Below are 6,781 nucleotides of genomic sequence, written 5' to 3'. Positions count from 1 at the left end.
AGAGAGAGAGAGAGAGAGAGAGAGAGAGAGAGAGAGAGAGAGAGAGAAGAGAGAGAGAGAGAGAGAGAGAGAGAGAGAGAGAGAGAGAGAGAGAGACGAGAGAGACGAGAGAGAGAGAGAGAGAGGAGAAGGAAGGAAGAGAAGGGAAGGAAAGGGGAAAAAAGAAGAAAAAAAAGAATAGAAAGTAAAAAAAGAAAGAAAGAAGGAAATAAATCAATTGTTCCAGCCCCTCGATTCTGGTGTGCTCTAAACGTTTGGGACACACTTGCACATCCACTGCACACATCTCTCCTGGCACAGGACTATAGATCTGAAGGTGGGTGTGTGCAGCTCTACCTGTAAATGTTTTAATGCTCTGATCAAATAGAACAGATTTCTGGTGTTCCTCTCGCTGTTCCCTTTCAAAGACATTCACCTGCAATTCGAAACATCTTTTATCTGAACCAGACCTCTTACCGGCTGTGCTTGCGAGCTCTCTTTGGGAGCTCTGCATCCCCCAGAATATTTGGGGTCATGAATCCAAGGAAAGTTCCTACACACCCAACCATGTGACATTTTGGGCTACAACAGGCGTGTTACAGATTGTGTACCCTCAGCATATGTGTCTTTTTCAGAATGCCATCTCCTATGTGACCATTTCCAGCCATTCCTGTCATGGCAAGGAGCAGTTCAGATGAACGGGGAGGTGCAGAAATAGAAGATGATTGTATGATTTCTGATCCTAAGATCAGCAAAGCACATCCTGGGGATGGGGGATCATCCAGGTACAGAAGTATGCAGGAATACTCTCTTCCTCTAAGCATCTGTTTTATTTAAAGGCATCAAAGTAAAGCTTATCAGGAATTTGTCAAAGCAAGTCTGTTGCAGTGAGGATATTCCTCAGTTCTGGACTAAGATGCACGGGCAGGAAGCGATGCAGGGGGCAGCTCCAGGGCAGGACTGTCGGCTCCTAATCTGCCTGTGGTCCCAGCAGCCACTCACAGGGCAAAGCTGAGCAGGAGAGACAAACCGAGTCGGTCCGCGATGATGCTACAAGGAACTGTCACTTTGCAGTTCTTTATTCTGCATCAAAAAAGGGGAAGAAAAAAAAGAAAAGAATCTGTATCCCTTTCCATGTCCCTTTCTGTGTCCTTTTCTATATCCCTTTCTCACTCATTTTTTTTTTAATTTATGCCCCCCAGCAACAGCTGCACATGAAGCTCGATGCTGACCCATCCCTGAGCCCAGGGGGTTTTGCTGCAGTCTTCCTTCTACTTTTGTTTCTAAACCCACACTCATCCCACTCCATTGTAAACAGATGATTATTATTTCATTAGTGTTCCAATTCAGAATTAATTGGCTAATTTACACATGGATCAATTGTATAAATGCGATGTTGGTGATAGGTGCTTGATATGATTTAAAGTAATTGTTTATTTTCCAGGTTTGGCTTGCATTGTATTGCAAAGTGATTTATCTCCTTATTTATCCTGTCTCAGTACCGCCTCTTCTTTTTCATTATTTTTCTAAAGAGATGCACTCCTGCTAAGCTGAAGCATGAAGCTGCGCCGTGATTTCTGTAAGCTTTGCATCTGCTTTTCCTCTGGCAGGAGCTTTCTGACAGCAGCAGGACTGTCTGCACAGCCAGTCCCGTGCTCTTCTCCAGTGCTCTGCAGCGTTTTGCCCCACGATTGTAAGGAAACAACCATCCATCAAAGCAGTATTTAAATTCGTGGCTAGCTTTACACAATTTCTTCCATTGGGAAGTGCCTCATAGCATCGGGTTTGGACGTTCGGGGGGAGGAAGGAGATGAGAATGCAGTTAGCAGTTTGCCCCATGCAGATATATTACTTACTCAGGCAATTGAAATGAATTCTCCTGCTATCAGATTGCAGAGCTGCCGTTCCGCTGCCCAGGCAGCTAAAAACAATTCTGTGAGTGCCAAAGATTAACTACCACAGACTTTGAGCCACGAGCGATGGCTCTCCCTTTCCTATTGCAAATTGTTACACACCATCAGGGCTGCCGTAAAATCCGAGTTATTCAGAAACACCCCATTTCTCTGCCACTCTTTCAATTGCTTCTTGGTGGAAACAAGAGGTTACCCAGAAAGCGGATGCTCCTTTCTCATCACAAGAAATGCCTGCTGCAGGACGTGTTTGATAAGGATGTTTTATTCGAGGCTGGAGAAACTACAGGTGAGTTATGCTTGGTAACCCAGCTCGGGTTTTGCTTGGCTGAGTATACAGAGGAGTGTATGCAATGTGCGTGGAGCAGGAGGTATTTTGGAACAGTTAAAGTTGTTCCCTTATTATGCCTTACAATGGCATTTTTGTTCCTTTAAATTGAAGGCCTTGCAAATATCTGCTTTCTGGTGGTTTCCTGGCAAGCTGAGTGTCTTTCCTGACAAATTTTAGAGTGTCCATTCTGAACCTGATTGCACCGTTAATTTGTGAGACTTTTATTCTGAGGCCCATCACAGCCCTGTCTCTGACTCACAAAGATATCATTTTTACAGGAAAGAGGAACAATTTCCAGGTTGTGACATTTCTGTGAAACAAGTTCTGTTGAAAACTGCCATGTAATTTGGAATAAATCCGCAGGGAGAGAATTGATGGGCAAATGATGTGATCCAGCTACAGTCTTCATTTCATACAGCACCACACACTTGCTCTATATAAGATGATGCAATGCTCTTTGATCATCACACACTCATACACCATATCCTTTGCTTTTGTCATGGTGACCTGCCCTCCAGTCCAGTTTCTAGAAAGGATGATCATCTTTGTGTTGACGATGGCTATGAGTGCACAGTTTATCACTTTCACAAGTGCACTCACAGAAAAGAGGTCAGCTAAATACAGTGGAGGAGATCTCTTGTGAAAAATATCATAGGAGGATGTCAAGGCAGAATATAAGCTGTTCTTTGACATTTCATCTAAGTGACACTTTGTTGTAGCTCGTCTTATTTGTTTCAATACAAGGATGGCAAGATCCAAAGAACAGTGGATAGATGGCAACTTCGCAGCTTGTGGTTCTAAATCTAAAGACTGGTGTTTACATATCAAGCCATAAACTCTGAGTTATTTTCTATAAACTGGGGGGAAAAAAACAGAATAAACTGTGTAAATTTCTTTATGCTCACAAATTACACGTTCATGAAAATCCATGAGCATCCTGGAATCACACCTGAAAAGTGCTGAGCGTTTTCAGCTCCTGCTGAAGTCATACAGAACTCCAAAGCTGTGTGTGAATGTTGTACTGGCCTATCTAGGAAACAAGAGTTATAAACCATATTCAGCCTTCAGAACTCAGATCCAAATTATCCATTTGCTGGGAGCCAGCAGGGAATAGAATAGATCCAGTGTTTGTGTGCACAGCTACTGAACAACGTGCTGTTTTAGGAGTCCTTAAATAATCATCGATTTCAAAAGTGTTACAGCCCATTGACTCAAAAATCAGCTGCTTATGAGGAGTCTCGCGTTCCTATCTGAGATCCTTGGCAATTGTACAAGAATTGTGCTGGACATACATTCCAAATGCAAGCTGCGTTTCAGACTTTATTAAAAGATCCTGTGGTCATCCTAATTTCCCTAAGCACTTTCATTATAAATGGCATGGAACTCTGAACCAGCTCGTTCCAAGTCAGCAAATCCTCAAAATAGCTCTTGGTTTTATAAAATAAGTGGATGATGGGGCCATTTTCTGCTTCAGCAAGAGCTTCTATGTCAAGACTTCTATGTGGTTTGCACTTATTAATAGATCTGTCTTACCTGATGGTCCTCAGGGAAGGCTACTCCTCAGAGAAGATCAGTGATTCAGGAATCCCAAGAAGCACAAGTGATGTGCACACTGCGGGGGGCTCCTTCTGCCTCTTTTGGCTGGGGCAGTGAAAGGACATCTCCTCTTCAGAAATTCAGACAGCTCAGGCATTGGTATCCCTCCTGTGGCATGCAGACTGTTCTGCCTGTTCTGCAAAAGAAAATAGAGGAAAGAAGATTTCTGGGCTTCTTTCCACATAACATCTTTGCACATTCCAGGACAGAAATGTTATTCTAAATAATGAAGTTTCTTCTTTCTGCTATATTGCTAAAAGTCCTCAAATCCACACTATAAAGATGTTAGCATCAGAGGTCAAAAAATGACTGCTCTGGGCTGAGTTCTTTCCTTCAAAGTCAAATTCCAAGCCATTCCTTCTTTGGGTCAGAGGTACATATTTATGTAGTGTGCACTGATTTTTCTTTTACATGGTTGAAAAACTAAAAATCTATTAGAAAGGCAAGCATTACATTGAAAATGTTTGTAATATACTTCAGTTAAACATAAGCAGTACATACCAGAAATTCATTGTTAACAAACTTGATTAATGCACTGTGATGTGCCAACCTCAGTACCAGAAAGAGTTTATTTAAAGGCAAACAAACAAACAAAAAAAGCCACAAGTTTTTATTAGTATCCCATTATTGGTCACAGAAAACTAGATCCTCTCTCAAGAATCCCTGCACACAAGCAGTATCTCATATCATTTCCCTGCCCACATGGGCCCTTGGCAGTGGATCTATAATGATCCAACTGCTCTGAGGTATACAACACAGTGCTAACGATGTTTGGAGTGAGGGCATCACTTGGTTGGTGGAGAGCAGGACTAAATCCACTGCTGGGCAAACCCTTCAATGCATGGATGCGTACTCAGCTTCATCAACAATGCAGCCATTGTGGAGCAGTTACACCACTGTTTTCTGCACAACAAGAGGTGGTTTTTTACATTAAGCCCTGGGTACTCGACCAGTTCAGCCTTACACTCCAGAATGGTGGCTTGAAACTGCTTCCTCATATAGAAATATAAGAAGTGTCTGGGAAGTACTAACAAAGCTAGTTAGGAACCAAGGATGATTTCTTCACCTAAGAAAGATGTTTGGCTTGTCATTAAGAACCCATAAAAAAAAAAAAACAGTGCAAGAGGACGGTATGATTGGCTCTGACAACATGACAGAACATCTTGTTCAAGGCAGCAGGTAAGACAAATAATTGTATTACAAATGACAGAAAGTGGAACACTTTCAACATGACATACGCGTGAAATGTAATATCTGTAAGCACTGCTGGGTATCTACAGAGCAATAGAATTGTCGAAATAATAATCCTAATGTATTAAGCAAGCACTAACTGTTTCTCTTTACCATCCTGATAAGTGTTCTTACTGTGTCTTGTCATCCACAGAGCATGAGATCTCAGTTACTTGTGTAATGCTGTCACAAAAAATTACTTTTAATGTATTCCCACCTTCCTCTAGATCACTCTGATCTCAGATATTTCAGTCAGGAAAATTACATACAGTACACATCATGCTGCCATGAGGAGTTCATTATGTATTTTTGTGCCCGAGAGCTGCAATGGAATGAAGATCGGAGAATGTGGTAAAAGACATTAGGGCAAATATGCAGATGATACTTCTGTTTTTATTTTATTTTATTTATTTTATTTTATTTTATTTATTTTATTTTATTTTATTTTATTTTATTTCATTTTATTTCATTTTATTTTATTTTCTGGGAAGGGAATGTGGGTGGGGCTGTTATTGGCAGTAAGGGTTTGTATGAATGAGAGGATTAGTCACTGTCTCTCGAGTTAGAGATTCTGATTTTATTCCATTCTACTGACTATGCTTGTAAAGCACTGAAGCTGATCAGAGATTGCAGAACACTGATCAGAATTTCCAGATGTCCTTGATAACGCCCTTCACCTTCCTAATAAGCTCTGAAATTATAATATATCGATTGGAATGCTTTGCAGCAGCATGACACACAGAGCATTATTGATAAGCAGCTCTGAATTTTCAGGTGACAAACAAGGGCGAGGGAGATTTGCTAAAACAAGAGCGTGAAGCTGCCACGATGATCTTCACTTGGGCTACACCCGAAATTCTTAGGAAAACATTTTAATTTTTGTCCGGGAAGATTTCAACACTGATTTGCGGAGAATGACTGTAGTTATAATGGTGATACAATCGCAAATAATGATAACAGCGATAACAGTAACACGATAAATACCAGCAGGTGCGCTCTGCCCGTTCGCTCTCTCCTAGGAGCGGTGCTTTCAGCACCACGGACAGCGCCGGGCGCTCTGCTGGCGGACTCGGGGCCGGCGGGTCCCATCGCGCACGGCGGCAGATACGAGCAGAATCAGGGCCAGGGCTGATACCAAATCGCTGTGGTCCTGGGGGTAGAACGTAGAATCAGAGACTTACTGCCAGTGTAAAAGTCCTGTACGAGAAAATAATTAACTGCATATAGATTCTAACATTACAAGCTAAGAGCAAGACCCTTCGTCAGCTATCACCCAAGCCTTCACAGGCAAATTCAAGAGAATTACGTCTTGGTTTATTTTAATATCAAGGCATTTTATAAGAAGACAAGGAAATCGTTTCCCTTTCCAATAGTGCTGGCGCATTGCCCTGTTTATTCTCCAGCTGGTATTTTTGTTCCTCTTAGAGATATATCAAAGTTTATGTAGTAAGTGTGACTTGGAGGAGATGGAAAAGACATTGACAATATTAATTGTTTCATAAATACAGTCAGATGGGATATGTTTTTTATAACCTTGGTTTAAACCTTGCTATTGAAAAACCAATACCCTGCCATTTGTTTATACTTTTCTTGGCATACAAGGCAGATATATTAGAGTGAATGAAGCTAATAAAAGGCTATAGGCAGCATTTTCCACACTCAACTTTTAGGCACGGCCTCTTTTTCAAAAGAAAACTGCCTTTTATTTTGGAACATTATAACCATTCGGTCTCTC

The 6,781-nt window shown here is 41.5% G+C and overlaps 1 long non-coding RNA gene across 1 annotated transcript; it reads right to left on the bottom strand.

Moving 5' to 3' along the window:
* Nucleotides 1-196: 196 nt before the first annotated feature.
* LOC109368891 lies at nucleotides 197-6,192 on the bottom strand. Its single transcript, XR_002117351.1, has 3 exons — nucleotides 6,031-6,192; nucleotides 3,754-3,952; nucleotides 197-1,062 (listed from the first exon to the last, which is right to left on the bottom strand). It is a non-coding gene; the product is annotated as an uncharacterized LOC109368891 (long non-coding RNA).
* Nucleotides 6,193-6,781: the final 589 nt, after the last annotated feature.

The sequence above is a fragment of the Meleagris gallopavo genome, chromosome 8 (genome assembly GCF_000146605.3).
Source record: "Meleagris gallopavo isolate NT-WF06-2002-E0010 breed Aviagen turkey brand Nicholas breeding stock chromosome 8, Turkey_5.1, whole genome shotgun sequence".
NCBI lineage: Eukaryota > Metazoa > Chordata > Aves > Galliformes > Phasianidae > Meleagris > Meleagris gallopavo.
This window is presented reverse-complemented; position numbering and strand designations above follow the sequence as displayed.